A 17,796-nucleotide genomic window follows, 5' to 3' on the forward strand; every position below is an offset into this window, starting at 1 on the left:
TAAAGTTCAGACTTAGGATGCTTTAAAATCTCAGGATGCAACATATTTTCAGTGTTACATCAGATACCTTACATTGTTTTGACTTTTAAAGGAATGTTTCACCCAAAAATGACATTTCTGTGATTATTTACCTGCTGATCCAAACCTGTATGACCCTCTTTCTTCTGTAGAATACAAGAGGAGAAAGCTTTTAAAAAAGCACCATAAAATATCATACAAGTGGTTTAGACTCATGCAATATATTCTAAGTCTTCTAAAACCATACATTAGCTTTGTGTGACAAAAAAGAATGTGTGTTACTTAATCTTAACATCCACTTGAACTGTCCTTGGCATGGTCATAAGAGTTCATGAGAGAAGTAGTGACGTCAAATTGTATCACTCTGTCTCACTCATCGAAACACATCTTTTCAATGAATGAATGGTTTGTTCATAAATCAGACTGATCTGGTTCATATGTTCAACTCACTGACATAATTATCCTGTTTTATGATTTAATGGCCATTTATAGAGTTTTTATGTCCTTTTTTAAGCTTAAGAGCTCTAGTCCCCATTCACTGTAAGTGCATGGTAAAGTAATATTAAAAAACTCCACCTGCCACTGGTTGAGCCAATGCTATTAGGTGGGTCGCTCAGTTAAACATTGGAATTCTACCAGTATATTTCTGCCGAAATTACATGCTTCACCTTTAACTAATCAAATGCCCTTTTTTGCTCACGACTCAGTATTTTGCTAAAGATCTCAGTATAAACTCTCTCATGGGATATAAACTACCCTTTCTAATGAGATTCATTGGTACAACAGCAGAGATTTTGACATATACACTAGCACAGTCTCATTTTAAAGTGTTGACAGCATTGTACATTTTTAACCATCACATTCAACCATGTTTACCTGCACATTAATGATTTCCTCTGGGTGCTGATGGTTGTGGAACAATCTTTAATTTTGTTCTTCTGATACAGTACATTTTGATAGCTGTGAAGTAACAAGACCACTTCAACTACTGAGGGTCATATACACACTACCAGTCAAAAGTGTCAACACACCTATTTACTCTAATCACTTCATTATTATTATTATTTCTTTCCTCTATATTTACATTAATGTGCCTCATAATCCTAATTCTGCTTCTTCCCATTTTTTTCTGTAAGGAATGCAACACCAATGTATTGTATTTAGTAGATTTTTAATTTCGTTAGCCTCATAGCATAATTGCCTACGTCCTATGTTTTTTAAATAGGACGTAGGCAATTATGCTATGCGGCTAACGATTTGTAGATTATCTCATTGAGGTAATATCTATTGGTGTTATTAGCTTTTCAAAAGAAATTTTAAAGCACAAGTTAAAAAAATATCTCGCTTTGACACTGATAGAGCATCTGCCATTCACAATCTGCCAGTATTTGCTTTCTGAGTTGTTGTTGGTGTTTTCTTTATTACATCTGTTCATCTGCACATCTTGTGCTGCCTTTCAAACACTTGCTTCAGGAAATGCAAATCTAGTTTGTTGAGCTTGTTTCAACAACAAAGCAGAAGTATTAACTAATTAGCAGATATGTGAAATATAACACCTGCTTTTACAGTCTGTGTTGAAGCAACACTTCGCAGCTCATATGTTAAAGGGTATAGTAAATGAAATTGTACTGTGGTGTGGTGGTACTAGTGATTAAGTATCCCATATCCAAATAATTCTAATTGCATTTTTACCATTATAACTTTAGAACTTTTCAGGCAACAGTTTGAGCACCACGGGGAGATATTTTTACAAAGCTTTCTTTTTTTTTTGTCTGTGTATGACAAGTAGAGGTATCTGTGCAATAGTCTTTGTGACAAATGCTAGCTTTGCATTATAATTCACTTGACATTTGAAGTGATGAACAGGGACCGTCAGTTTACAGGTGGAATCGCCAGACACCACTCCTGCGGCCCCTTATCAAGCCCAGCACAACAAATAATACAGCAGCTTCTGACATAAATGACAGAAATGACTTTTCACTGCCTCTTTGACGACCAAGTTGTATATAGAAAGTGTTGGATAAGTCATACTAGACAGACTCATCGGCATTTATTTAAGAGTAAAGAAGCACCAAAATGCCCATACTATAGTACCAGCAACTTGTCTATAAAACATAAACTTTTGGCCTGCCCAATTTTTATTGATATAAGACAGCACTTTTTTATCAGGACAAACTTTTAAGGACTTAATGGATCCTGATAAATTTTTTTTTTTTTTTTTAGCACAAGTACATTTAAATAATTTTGTATTGAATTGTACATGTACTTATTTTTGTTTGTTTTTTGTCTTAAGTTGAATTTTATAAAATGTTTGTTTTCATTATACTGTATGTATGATATTATGTTGTTTAATGTTTAATTTTTAATATGTATCTGCCATGTATTAGGCGGGGATGTTGATATGGCAATAATCTTAAATACTACTACTGCCACTTTGCTTAGACATCTTATCTTAATTTAGGTTTCAATGTCTTTAACTCAGAGGTTTTATACTACATCTCAAACTTTGATATACAGACCCTTTCCAAAAAATTAGAATATCATGGAAAAGTTGATTTATTTCCATAATTCCATTCAAAACGTTAAACTTCCATAGATTATAGATTCAGGGCCCACAACTTAAACGATTTCAAGTATTTAGTTGTTTATTTGTATATAATTTGGGCTTCCAGCTCATAAAACCCACGAAAACAGGATTTCAAAAAATTAGAATATTACATGAAATCACACAGTAATTACACAGTGATACCATGGTCATTGAAGCAGGTTTTGGTTCTTTTGGCAGTGTGGGCAGGTGCAAATCCTGCTGGAAAATGAAGGAAGCATGAAGTGCTATGAAAATGTCCTGGTAGACGGCTGCGTTGACTCTGGATTTAATAAAGCACAGTGGACCAAAGTCCTCTTTTCTGATGAGAGCAAATTTTGCATCTCATTTGGAAACCAAGGTCCCAGAGTCTGGAGGAAGAATGGAGAGGCACACAATCCAAGATGCTTGAAGTCCAGTGTGAAGTTTCCACAGTCTGTGTTGGTTTGGGGAGCCATGTCATCGGCTGGTGTCGGTCCACTGTGCTGTCCACTCAACGTAGCCGTCCACCAGGACATTTCCAGAGCACTTCATGCTTCCTTCAGCAGACAAGCTTTATGGAGATGCTGACTTCATTTTCCAGCAGGATTTGCACCTGCCCACACTGCCAAAATAACCAAAACCTGGTTCAATGACCATGGTATCACTGTGTGATTTCATGTAATATTCAAATTTTTTTAAATCCTGTTTTCGTGGGTTTTATGATCTGGAAGCCCAAATTATGTACAAATAAACAACTAAATACTTGAAATCGTTTAAGTTGTTGGCCCTGAATCTATAATCTATGGAAGTTTAACGTTTTGAATGTAATTATGGAAATAAATCAACTTTTCCATGATATTCTAATTTTTTGGAAAGGGTCTGTAATATTCCAATATCAATCAGTCACAAATATTAGTTAAAGTTTCCCTTTAGTCAATAATTTTATCCCTTAAAACTCATCTTTGATCACCAAAATGAAATATTTAAGTTTTTTTCATGTGAAAAGAATTTCTTCATGCCTTAAAATAGCTTGAATGAAAATCTACACCCTTGCTTAATTTAGTATACATGAATTAATTGATATGCTAATTAGCTCCGCCTCCCCTCACTCACGCCAGCTCAGAGATTCACTCGACCAGCTTACTGAGGTGAACGCTGCACAATGGAATAACTCTTTACAATAACGGTTATTAATATGATTAGCGTGTTGCTTGACTACATTGTCAAACAGCTTATAATGTGTTGCTAATGTTATACAAACAATGTTCCCGTCTGCCATCTCAAAGTCAGACAGCTGCCTTTTAACAATCAGCATCCTTAGAAACGCTTTGAACAAATCATAACGTCAGTGGAGAAAGGCATGTACTTCATCATAACATCGTAATATACATCATACACCCGTTATATTGCTAAATCTACCCGATTTTTCATTTTAACAGAAACATATACTGGGATATATACCTTGTCTTGAGACGCCACTGTTTCAGAGCGGTCATAGTTAATGATATGCTAAAGCGTGCCGGCATGTTGATGTGATTGGTTACAAGGTAGTTTGTGACTTTAGAAATACCAGTGATTTCAATCCACGCTTTTGAGACTGTCTTTAGATCACTGCAGTTTTAAAGAGAAAATACTCAACAATGGTAATGACATGAATTTGTACATGGTTAGTCTTAAAGCATATTAAAAACACCACATAGAAATATAAACAACATTAAAAACTTTAAGACCTATCACATGAGCAAGAATGTTGTTCCAAATATGGCCTCAAGCGAAGGTAATGCAAGCTGATATTTACATCACATCTCGACTACGAATGTGTTTTTTAAAACAGTCCAATAAGTTGAAATTGAGTAATTTACATTTTAGATACATTGCCTGTTACTTGTGTCTATTTTTTGCTCCACCAAAGAAAATAGTTCTAAACAAGTATAGAAAAAAAATAGAAAACGTGAAGAAAAAGTAAACATGTTTGAGTTTGTAGCATGAAGAGTAGGAAAGTAGAGGGAAAAACAACCAAAGTGCTGTTGACAACTGCACCAACCTTAAAATATGACGTGTGTGTGTGTTTTGTGGGGCGTCCAACGATGAATCATATATAGCTTTGATCCTAACCTCAGCAAATTAGGCCATTATAAACCACTGTTATAAGAGTGAAGGACTTTTCAAGGACTTTCAAGTGCTTCACACAATATTTTCCAGCACTTCAAAATTTAAAAAGTTTAATTTGTCAACTTTCAAAGGTTGTCCCCATTTGTAAACACTAAAAGTTTCACGATGTGGAGGAAAACTAACACTTTGTGAAAACTAACACTTGGTGGATTCCAACACATTCTCATACCTAAGGCGTCACTTTTTGTCACTTTCAACCATGCTTCAATATCTGACGCTCAAAGCACCCTTTAGCATCCATATGTGACGCTTCGGTTATGGGTAGGTTTAGGCGTCATGTAACTGACGCTTTCGGAAGCGTCAATATCTGACGCTCAAAGCACCCTTTAGCGTCCATATGTGACGCTTCGGTTGGGTAGGTTTAGGTCTGTGGTAGGGTTATGCGTCTCATATGGACGCTAAAGGGTGCTTTGAGCGTCAGATATTGAAGCATGGTTGAAAGTGACGCCTTGGGTATGAGAACGGGTTGTGGATTCTCACAAACGGTAACGTAAACACCTCTGATTGGTCATTATTTTCAACAGAAATGCCTGTGATTGGCTTCAGTACTCAACACTACAGAATCACGTAAATTTGCAGTGCCATTGAACTCAGGTTGCATGCATAATTGAATTTTTTTTTTCTTTTATTAAACAATTACAAATTATATGTTAGACATAGTAATATAACTCCGTTAATCCTGCAATAAACATTGTAGAGCCGTGAGAACGGAGCAAGGCCAGTGGTGCGATTGCTCGTCTTGCTTGCAAACATATTATTTTGCAATTGCTTTGACCTGACCAGGCATCCAATGAATGGCAGCTGCCATACTTTGCCATATCCAATTGATGCCCCTGATGTCAATCCTGTCACAGTTAGCATCCTTTTACAGTATGCACACACCACATTTTATTTAATTAAGTTTACACTACTCAAAAAATTCTTTCCACCATAATGGAGAGAAAGCAGCACGTTGATCTGCTAGTCGTGGCTCTCTCATGTTAAGAAATATGTTCATGTTTTTTTACATAATGATACATTTAATAGTTATGGCCAAACGTTTCTGTTTTGCTATTCATCTCTTTAAAACAGTTCAGATTGTTGCTGATTTAGTATAACACAGATAACATTACATTTTCGTGTTTCATTTTACATTTTCATCAGTTTAGATATTGATTATTAATAAATCAAACCCCTTTCAGGGCACCTGTACTTAACCAATGGTCTTGAACCTCCCCCGTGTTTGTGGTTTTGAACCGAGCACAGTGAGCTGTTAGAGTGTGCACGAATCTACAATTCGAAAACCTACCGGAAATAGTAGATAGTAAATAGAACATCCGGGGACTTTTGGCATACTCTTTTCAACACACTTTGCTTTGGTACACACTTATTCTAATCTTTCATGCTTTTTAGAAAGAATATAATGCACAATAGGATGCAGGGACGGTTTGTTTGAGTCGACACAATGATTTTTGAATGAACTGTTCAGTGACTCACTTATCGCCACCTACTGGCGTGAAGTTGTGGTTACCATTTACCTTTGCTCTGTGAATTTTTGTGGGCAAAATCCAATCAATTCATAGTAATACATGCAATGTGGAATTTCTCATGAGGGCATAAGTTTTCCCCACGCAGATTTCGCAACAAGTTTGAAAGTGAATGGTGCTCCATGCATCGCTTTACTATTGTTGAAACCTTAGTTTTCACATTTCTGAGATTCTCAGAAGCTGAAGTCATCATAGTTTGGGTAAACTTATAGTGGTGTTTATTGTGGTTTAGTTGGTAATTACAACAAATATAATTTTGCATTCCCATTTGCCAAAATCCACAATAGCGTTGCTATGACTTTCCAAAAGAGGAATATATATAGAGAGAGATTGATTACAAATGTCAGAAGAGAAAAAATGTCAAATTTGCCCGTCACTTCCACAGCCGTTGTATTAAACACACTACTAGCGTTAACCAGTTTTCTGTCATTTGAATACTGAAATGCATCATCACAGTCTGTGAAAAGGGTCCATATTCATTTTTATTAATTTTTTTATTCTGTTTGTGACCTCACCTTGATGTAAACCTACAGAAAGGGTCACTTAAGAGCACACTTAGAATGGCGCTCGACCAGTCAAAGTGTTATTTTGTCTTGCTTTAGATTATTTGTCTGTTTAATTTTTAAACAGACTTCACTGTCACCGCACATTCCTAAATGAATGATAGCAATGCTAATTTCCAATTGGTTAAACTGATGTGTTACAACAATCCCCAGTCTACCTTACAATCTTTCATACTTAGCTCCTCAGATTAGATACAGGCTGTTGAGGGACATAGGCGATTAGATGCTTTCCTAGAGTTGAAATAACTGGGTAATAATAGGAACTAACCCTGAACCTACCCCTAAACCTAACCTTAACCAATGTAGTTACTTTATATGAACTAGTACTTTCTAAGGTATGTACACCGCAAGTACACGTAAGTGCACATACTGTAAAATAAAGTGCAACCTACTTGTCCTCATATATAGAAGGTTCTGATCAGAAATGCTTGATAAGCAGATCTTACAACTAGTGTTTGAGTTGCATCCTTGAAAGCCCTCAGAGATAGTGTGTGTTTGTGCACTGCAGCTGTTAATAATGGCTTAGTTCCACATTAGACTGTTGCATTGCAACCTGTTCAGAGATTGATCGCTTAATTAATGAGCACAGGCTGATGATAGACTAACAAGGGCTAATTAATGTGACAGCACCTTATTTTTCCAATATTGCAATAAAGGCCAGCTGTCAATGATGATTAAATGACTGAAATAAGTTTGTGAATGAGAAATAGTGACTAGTTTTCTTTTCAAAACTATTTTTACTCCATTGAATCTGTCCATGTCTAACCATATTACCTTAAAGTCATTTATTTTATTTGGTACACCCTGGTAGTACCGTGTTGGACCACCTTTTTCCTTCAAAACTTACAAGGTGCTAGAAACATTCCTCAAGAGATTTTGGTCCATATTGACATGATCAAAAGTACAAAAAAGTCTGCACATCCAAAACCCAAATTTGGCTCAGGTGCAGGACAAGAAGATAACAATAAATAAACAACATGGTAGCGTCACACAGTTGCTGTAGATTTGTTGGCTGCATATCCACGATTTGAATCTCCCGTTTTACCACACTACAAAAGGTGTTCTTTTGGATTGAGATCTGGTGACTGTAGCCCATTAGAGTACAGTGAACTCATTGTCTAGTTCAAGAAACCAGTTTGAGATGATTTGAGCTTTGTGACATGGTACGCTATGACACTGTGGTCATAAAGGAATGCACATGGTCAACAGCAATACTCAGGTAGGCTGTGGCATTTAAATGATGCTCATTTGGTGCTAAGTGGCCCAAAGTGTGCCAAGAAAATATCCTGCACACAATTACACCATCACCACCAGCCTGAACCGTTGATACAAAGCAGGATGGATCCATGTTCTCATGTAGTTTGCCAAATTCTGACCCTATTTGAATGTCGCAGCAGAAATTGAGACTCATCAGACCAGGCAACGTTTTTCCAGTCTTCTATTGTCTAATTTTGGTGAGCCTGTGCAAATTGTAGTCTCAGTGTCATGTTCTTAGCTGAGAGGAGTGGTGGTCTTCTGCTGTAGCCAGTCTGTTTCAAAGTTTGACGTGTTGTGTGTTCAGAGATGCTCTTCTGCATACCTGTGTTTTTTCGAGTTATTGTTGCCTTTCTATCAGCTCGAACCAGTCTGACCATTCTCCACTGACCTCTGGCATCAACAAGGCCCACAGAACTGGCGCTCACTGGAGATTTTCTATTTTTTGGACCATTCTCTGTAAACCCCAGAGATGGTTGTGCATGAAAATCCCAGTAGATCAGCAGTTTCTGAAATACTCAGACAAGCCCGTTTGGTAACAACAACCATGCCATGTTCAAAATGACTTAAATCACCTTTCTTCCCCGTTCTGATGCTCAGTTTGAACTTCAGCAGATCGTCTTGACCATGTTTACATGCCTAAATGCATTGAGTTGCTGCCATGTGATTGGATGATTAGATACTTGCGTTAACGAGTAGTTGAACAGGTGTACCTAATAAAGTGGCAGGTGAGCATATTTTTATTAAAGGGGGGGTGAAATGCTATTTCATGCATACTGAGATCGTCTAATGCTTAAGGATGGAGCAGTCCCAACGATAAAGGTTCGCGGTCGTGCGTTGGAACCGCAGGCGGTGAGTAAAACTGCTTCTATTGTCTCTGTGTGTTGTTAGCTCGGCGCGTTAGCACAGCTTTAGCTTCGCCCACACGGCCCGCCCCCAGCCGCTCGGTTTTTTCCGGAAAGACTCGGTACAGCCTATCTTTCTTTTATAAATATAATAAAACTAAAGACTTTTTGGAGATATGAAGGATGCAATACTACTCTATAGGTACTCAAGATTAACAGGAGATTGAGTGAAAATGAGCATTACCCCCCCCTTTAAGTAACATTAACAAAGATTAATAAAGCTGTAAAAATATATTGCTTATAGTTAGTTCATGGTAATAAATGTATTAACCAATGTAAAAAAAAAAAAAAAAATGACCTTTTTGCAAAGTGTTACCATATAAACTACACACAACTAGACCCACTTACGGTATTTCCGTATTTCTTAAGATACTGTACAACAGTTATGTAAAACTGTGCTGTTTTGTAAGTGTATTTCCTCTGTTTTCTAAACGTTATTATGCTGACAGTAACTCTCTATACTGGTGTTTGAGTGACAGGAATTGTATTGTCCTGCTGATGCATCATTCTGTAGACCGGAGACGTAAGAATCAGGAGTCCAGATGGTAGTACAAGTGAGATTGGGGCATTCAGTTCTGTCAATACATCAAGAGCTTCCTTTATGAATAAAGCCAATGATTAGATGCTAAGAGGATTGGCTGCCCATGATTGTTGTGTAGGACAAGCAACCACTTTTCAGGGGAAAACGAGTGTAAGATAAAGGAGAGAAAGAAACAGTGCAGCTATTGGGGCTGTTTAGACTGTGATTAAAAAGATTATCTTCTAGTACTTATTGTCACCCCAAACCCCGCTCTCTAAAAACACCCCTTGCTTTAGGCAAACACTTAAACCTATATCAGCAATCCAACGAGCAACTTCCTGCCCTTATAACGCTTATTATTTTATGCATGTGCCTCCAAATATATGGAAAGAAAAACTTTTCAAGAATTATTTTTATTTCTTTCAGGTATTTTTGTTTGAAATTATTCTTTATTAGAAAGGAAAATATTATATAAGCAGATGAAGTTTATTTTTCAAGTATCTAAAATATAGTTATGAGTCAGTGCAGGCCTTTTCCCCTGCTACTTAAAACTAAAATGTTTACTCGTACTGATTTGTTATTACTCACACCAGAACTGACAGACAAAGTGGGAAAACAAAAAAACAAAAAAAAATTAAACGGGTTCTAAAAATATAGTACGACACTTAAAGGAGAACTCCGGTCAATTTTAACATTGAGCTCATTTTTTTGTCAATTTGGAGTGCTGTCAATACAGAGAACAACGACAAAAATCGGTGTTGCCTACACCGTGTTATCCTCTTTTTAAAATTTGCACCCTGTTGACTTCAATGGGGCAATATTTAAACCTGCTTTTAGCCTCTTAACATCCTTGATGTGTCATTACAAGTGCACAGGTCATGTGAGTGATTCCTTCAGAGTGAACACGAGTGAATCTGACTGCAGTAGATGTGAAAGAAATGGATAAAAATGATGTTATTTAAGCCAGCGCAAATACCTGTATTTACATCCTGTTTTCGGTTGAAGTCCAAAGTAGTCGATTGCCGAGTTCACGCGCATAGGTTTAGTTACCTATGATCACGCGCGTGAACTCGGCAATCGACTACTTTGGACTTCAACCGAAAACAGGATGTAAATACAGGTATTTGCGCTGGCTTAAATAACATCATTTTTATCCATTTCTTTCACATCTACTGCAGTCAGATTCACTCGTGTTCACTCTGAAGGAATCACTCACATGACCTGTGCACTTGTAATGACACATCAAGGATGTTAAGAGGCTAAAAGCAGGTTTAAATATTGCCCCATTGAAGTCAACAGGGTGCAAATTTTAAAAAGAGGATAACACGGTGTAGGCAACACCGATTTTTGTCGTTGTTCTCTGTATTGACAGCACTCCAAATTGACAAAAAAATGAGCTCAATGTTAAAATTGACCGGAGTTCTCCTTTAAGGCTGTGATTTGACCGTGTTTATATACGATATATAATTTAAATACAATTATTCAGTATACAAGAAATTAATGTAACATATTTTAAACAATATTGTTGATTACTCTGTGTATTTTGCTTCACTTACAGAAATATTTCCAAACCAAGCCACAGAAGAACATATTGTTGCATCTCCAAAAGACATTTTTCAGTCCTGAATGAACAAATCAGATGAACGAATGATTCAATGACTCACTCATTTTGACTGTCTGGATGCCCAAAAGCAGACTAGCAGAATGATACAATGATTGTCACATGCTGATTATATTTACATTAAATTAGGCAATATCAAAAATGCTTCTAACTAAACCGTCTTTTCTAAACAGGCCGAATTCAATCCGACTGGTTTTTCACTCAGTGCTTACCGTTAGTGGAATCATACAAAAGTATCTCATTGATCGGTCTTTCTGTATTTGTGGCTACTTTTCAAAGAAGCTCTGTTTGAGCGAGTTATTTTTTTTTACTCTTTCATTCTACATCTAAACATGCCTTAATGCATCTTTTGCAGAGCTGTGGAGAAGGCTGTCCATGATAGAGGTATTGATCGAGAAAGTGCAGGACAGAAGAGATGTTCTCGTGGGGCTTTTTAATGGAAACACATTGTGATGAATCACAAGCCTCCATCTCATGACTGATAATGTTGCTTACCATTTACAAGTCACTCTCCCCAGATAGCGCCCAGGATTATTGTATTATTGCATTGCACATCCTTTCTCCTCAGAAAGGGAGCAAAGAAGCGGAAATATGTGTTATTGACGTCAACAGGTTAAAGGGAAATCAAGAGAGCATGGAATGATGGCATAAATGATGGCAGAATGTGTTCTGTAATGTGTGTGTGTGTGTGTGGTTTGAGATCTGCTTTTCTCATTTAGACATTTGCAGAAATCTTTCATCAAATGGATTTGAGGTCTGATTCATTTGGGAGCAGATGGTAGTAGGGACATGAAAATGTATTTCTAAGTTGAAGCATGAAGTGCATAATAAAACTGATAATAGGATTTAACTGTAAAGGTCAACTCTTACAGCGTTCTCTGCAGATTAAAGCTTCTTGATACTGTTGTACGTTATTTTGTTTTATTATGGACCAACGCCTGTTTATAAACCAGCACAAAGTTAGTAACTTAGGCCTAGTAAATTAATCTTATTGTTATGGTGGCTGTCAAGCCCAAACACCAAATTTTGCAGATAAGTTCAGGACACTTTACAAAAAGGTCTCATTTATTAACATTAGTTAATGTATTAATTAACATGAATTAACGATGAGTAATACATTTGTTACAATATTTATTAATCTTTGTTAACATTAGCTAATATATGTACAGCTGATCATTGTTTATGTTAGTTAACAGTGCATTAACAAATACCATTTTGGTTTATATTTTAATGCACTGTGAACTAACATGAACAATGATCAGCTGTATATTTATTAACTAACGTTAACAAAGATTAATAAATATTGTAACAAATGTATTACTCATTTGGTTTGGTTTATATGTACTAAATGTTGAAATTAACATTAACTGAGATTAATAAATGCGGTAGACGTATTGTTCATTCTTAGTTCATGTTAACTAATGTAGTTACTAATGAAACCATATTCTAAAGTGTTATTTTTTTTATTATTATTATTATTTTAAACATGAATACTATTCAGTTTTCTAATGTAGGTCAAATGAGTCTTATAATTATTAAGAATATAATTAAAAAAAATATATAACATTGTTTTAAAGTAGATATATTTACCAACACATATAATCTTTGATATAGATTACATTGGCTTTTCAATAGTAAAACAGTATTAAAAAATGTTGTTTTGGGGAAAGTACAATTTAGATGTATCTAATGATTCGGGAAACCTGAGACATAATAAAACTATGTATGTATATATGTATGTATAGCTTTTGTGCTGATTTAGGTAATTGTTTAAACTTGGCATTGTGCACTACAAATACTGTTTTGTCTTATGACAGATCGCTTGCATTGCTCTCATTTGTAAGTCACTTTGGATAACAGCGTCAACTAAATGTATAAATGTAATTCATCAATCAGTAAGTAATACTTCAAATGTTTCATATCTATCAATTATTTAGAATGTATTACTCCACTGTTTTGAAATGTCAGGTATCCTACAATTTTTCATTGTTATTGACATTTAGAGGAGTATTGAGGAGTTTGGTGATTTTTTTTGAGTGATGTTGTCAATTGTTGAAGAAGAACACAATGGATGTGAAGAACATTTCAGAGACCTAATACAGCTCAGTTTATAATTCCCACAGAGACTCATTATAAAGCCAAGACTGAGGGAAGTGATTAATTCAGAGGGTTTTGATATTAGTTTTGAGGGGGCAGGCAGTCTATTGGAGCGTGAAAGCAAGATCTGTGAGTGGAGGATGGAAGGGAAAGGACTGAGGTGACAGGGCAGGCCGTTGTTTTAAGTTACCTCTACAGTCACCACTGAACTACAAAGTGAATCCATACTGCTCTGAATTCATGCCATCCTTCTTATCTTCAAGCCATCTCTGAAACGGAAGGCTGCCTCAGAAAAGAATGCTGGCTCTGTATTCTGGCTCTTTATTCCTCTCTAGAATTTTATGTTTTAAATATGTGAGTTGGTAGTTCCAACTTCTTTTTCTTTCAAATACAGTCTTTTACTGTAGTTGTTCTATAGGTTCAGTTTTAAATTTCTCTTTTTAATATGCTGTCAAACACAGGGCTCCTGATTCAAAAGTAGGTCCCGTTACTTAAATAGTAACAGGTTTTATTTTGGGGGTTCTGGGTGGGAAACTAGTTGTTGTAGTCCACGGGGCATACGATCTTGGAGCCCTCATTAGCTCTACAGCGCCCCACAAATTTCCAATGTAAATTTGTGGTGAAAAAAGGAACTGCAGCACAACTCTCAGAGAGCCATTGGGGCAGATTTCTGGCTGCCCCGCTTATTTTCACGTGACCTTATGTAAACCTCGCTCCAGACCAAGATGACATCAGTCCGCTTCAGCTATGTGTCTGCATCAGGTTAGTAACTAGTTGGCATGTCTGTTCTTCCTATCTGGAGTAGCATATCAAATTGATGAAAGAATAAACCCTTCAGTTTAAACATGCTTATTTGAATAGCTTTTATATGCAGTAGTTCTGTTGTTTGTTTTAGGTTTGTTCTGAGAATAGACATGACTTGGTTTTCCTCACTGGAATTCGTAACTTGCAACATTATAAAACAACATTCAGATGCAATAAATACATTAAGACAATTCTAAGATTGCATTCTATGTGTTTGTCATGTGTACTAAAGTATATCAATCATCATTAAAGCGCCACCCGCAGGCTGAATAACGCAAAGACATTAGAATTTGCCAAAAGTGTGTCTGATGTGTTCAGCGATTAGAATATGAAGCTTACAAAATGTTTATCATAAACTAGCGCCAAGACCCAGAGTCTGCACTACCTAAATTTATGGCCAGGAGCCGCTACTGAGTTTGACCATTATTCACTACATACATAATTATTTAAAGGATATCTTTACTTATTCGATGGGGGTATTTGTTGCCATGGTTATGGTTTTAGCATGTTTAGAGTAATGCATTGTGGTTACCCTGGATTTCCCATTATGTTTCATTTTCTGGAAACAGTATGGATATGTGATTAGAATGATAGATATATTCATCAATGGGGTGAGTCAAGTGCAATAACCCCAGTCATGCAAATGCAGAACCTCAGATGGAGGCATCGGCAGTGGTGAAAGAGAGAGGCTACGCTTTCCTACTGATAAAGCGCTTGACAAATGCAGTTTTCATTACTTGGATGACATATTTGTCAATGGATCGTAGTTTCTTTTAAATAGCTAATAAGCTTTAGTTTAGCTGTGATGCTAGTCAATGGTACGTGGCATGTATAGTGGGAGGTAATGCTGTTATTAGAGCACATTTGATTGGACCAAAATAAGTGTCAAAACTGTGAGGCAATCAATATTTTTCCATTAAAACATTACTCTTCAAACAATATTTCTGTATTTCTGTATATTCACTATTTCAGAAAGTTCCAAACAAGTGCCGCTAGGGTGCTAAATGGATCAGTTGTATGTGAGTATCTGGCATTTCTAGGGGCTTTCACTCAAACAGCCTTTAGAGACATTTTGAGAAATACTGATAAATCAGTTCTGACAAGGTCACTGTGATTTTGCCATAAGTAAGCACAAGTAAGACATGTTTTGGATCATCATATTTTGTTGATCCTGAAACAACATTTCTGTCCAAAAATGAAGTCCTAACCATATCCCTACCCCTAAACCTAACCCTACCCATAACTTACCCCTAAAATCAGAGGGAAATAATAGATGAATAATCTTGAAAATACAAGATGGTGCCGCGAATGGCCACCTCGGTGTGGAGCTCCATAGTTGCTTTACTGTTTTTGTTAGTTTATCCTGTCTTCAGTTATTCTTCTACAATCAGTTTCACTTGGGGCGAACTGCTGAAAATTCAGCAGTACACCCCACCCAGTCTTTCACTGGTTTTCGATTATTCGTACGCAGAATCAGCGGGGAAATTGCGTGGTGGTGGGACATGCTTCTACATCAACGAAAGGTGGTGTACAGATGTAACAGCGTTGAAGAAGTGCTGTCCCAATCTAGAAGTGCTCTTCATCAATTGTAAGCCTTTCTACTCGCCGCGGGAGTTTTCCTTGTTCATTCTTGTAAGTGTTTACATTCCTCCGCAAGCGCGCATGAGCACAGCGCTAAAACAGCTGGCTGATCAGATCACAGACACAGAGCAAAAACACCTGGATGCTGTTACAGTTGGTACTCAACCAGAATAATACCGCCGTTCCAGCGGCCGTAAAATTGTGGGGGTGTATTTGCTGCCTTTTACCGTTAAGAGGCGCTACAATCACAGACTTGTGACTTGTAGACTTGTCAATCACAGAAAAGTGTCAGTTTATTCTCTCTATTGTGTAATCTGCCGCAGCTCGTTGAAAACTGGTTGCAGATAAATTCTAGTGAAACATTGTAGTTAAAGAATTCATAATCCCCAATACTGAAATTACAGTACAAATTTAGAACTGAAACAAATGTAGGCTTCTATTTTTGCAGCAAGTTTAAGCAAAGTAGGCTAAATGTTAACATTGCGTTAACATTGTGTGCCCAGTTTTTGTATAGGCTAGAAAGGCTATGCATGTCAAGGTTATGTGTCTTATACTTCGTGTTATTTTAATTTGTTAGTAGGCCTAGATTTATGAACTGAAACATAACAGTGAAATAAATTAAACTAAATGATCGTAAAATAAAAACATTGCCAGGACTTGCTAACCGATGTTAGTCGGCAGCATTTGTGTTTTAGCATTAATTGAGAATTAAATAGGCGTACAGTAGGTTGTTATGATTAGCAGAATTTTCTTTAATAAATGATGAAAACATTTCAACATAAAACAATGCAATAAAAAAATGTCACATCAATGAGGCTTTGCGTAAGCATAAGAGGTTAAGCTCAAGCTCATAAGACAGCGTTCAGGCAATAGATGTGTGGTCAACGCTTTAACGTGCGTCGCGGTGCTGCAAGCGTTCTGAGTACCCGGCCAAAGCAACGAAAGAATTTATACAATACAAAAAACAATACATTCAATACATACAATACATTTATACTATACAAAAAATTATTCAATACATACATTGAACAAATCAGAAACAAGACTGATTTTGTGACTTCTACAAAAAAATAAATAGTATTGCTTTCAATATATGGGACTGCATTTATATAGCGCTTTCAACAGACTGATGGCTTTACATATTGCCTCACATTCACCGATGGCAGTGTCAGCCATGCAAGGCACCATCCAGCTCGTCAGCTGGGGTAAGATCATGGACACCTCGACAGGTGGAACTGGGGATAGAACCACCAACCTTCCGGTTTGTAGACAACCTACATGAACCACTGAGCCACTGCCTCCCCAATATAAAAACCATCAAACCCCCCACAGGCGCCTGAGAGGAGCATCTAAGCCAAAGAGAAGTTGCAATTCAGACTTAGACATTAGCATTATTAAAGTGTTGATAATGAAGTAATTAAATCATTTAGGCTACATGTAGTTATATTTCTGTCATAAAAAAGTTTATTAACTAAATATTTCATTATTTCAATAGGCTGGAATTAAAACGCTAGGCCTACTTCGGTTTAGGCCAGCTTTTTCCAAGCAAAACGAAATACAAACTTCAAACTGTTCAAATATTCATTCGTTGTCATGAAAAAACATTTTCAACGTAATATTCAGTTCCACAGGAATCTTTGGATCCTTAAAACCAGGGTGCGATTTGTGAATTAAGCAGAGGGTGGTTATTTTTATTTATTCAAATAAATCTCGAACCACAGTGGGTAGGCTATTTCATGCTGCTATTAAACTAAATAACATTTATAGAATAATTATGAACTTAAATGAAACAATATCGCAACATTTCGACAAAGAAATTATTTTATCTGCTTTCACATTTTAATTCCTCATTGGGACGCGCTCAAACACATGATAGCTAAACATGTTTGAGTAGATCCTCTGTGTCTCTCGGTTTCATATGGATTACATAATCAGATAACATTTATTAAATATTTAGACATTTAAAGCTTTAGACATATTTCTTATTGTGAATGAGCTGAGGCAAGTGGCTTTCGGTAAATTTTTGTGATGCGCAGTTCCTGGAGACAGAGACCACAGAATGATGTAGGCTACTCTTATCTGTAAGATCAAAAAATGGCGGAGTATATTAAGTTCTTTTAGCTGTTATGAGAAAAATAAATCCAAAAAGTAATTCACCAGAAGCAGGGA

This window comes from Squalius cephalus (assembly GCF_949319135.1).
Source record: "Squalius cephalus genome assembly, chromosome: 22".
NCBI lineage: Eukaryota > Metazoa > Chordata > Actinopteri > Cypriniformes > Leuciscidae > Squalius > Squalius cephalus.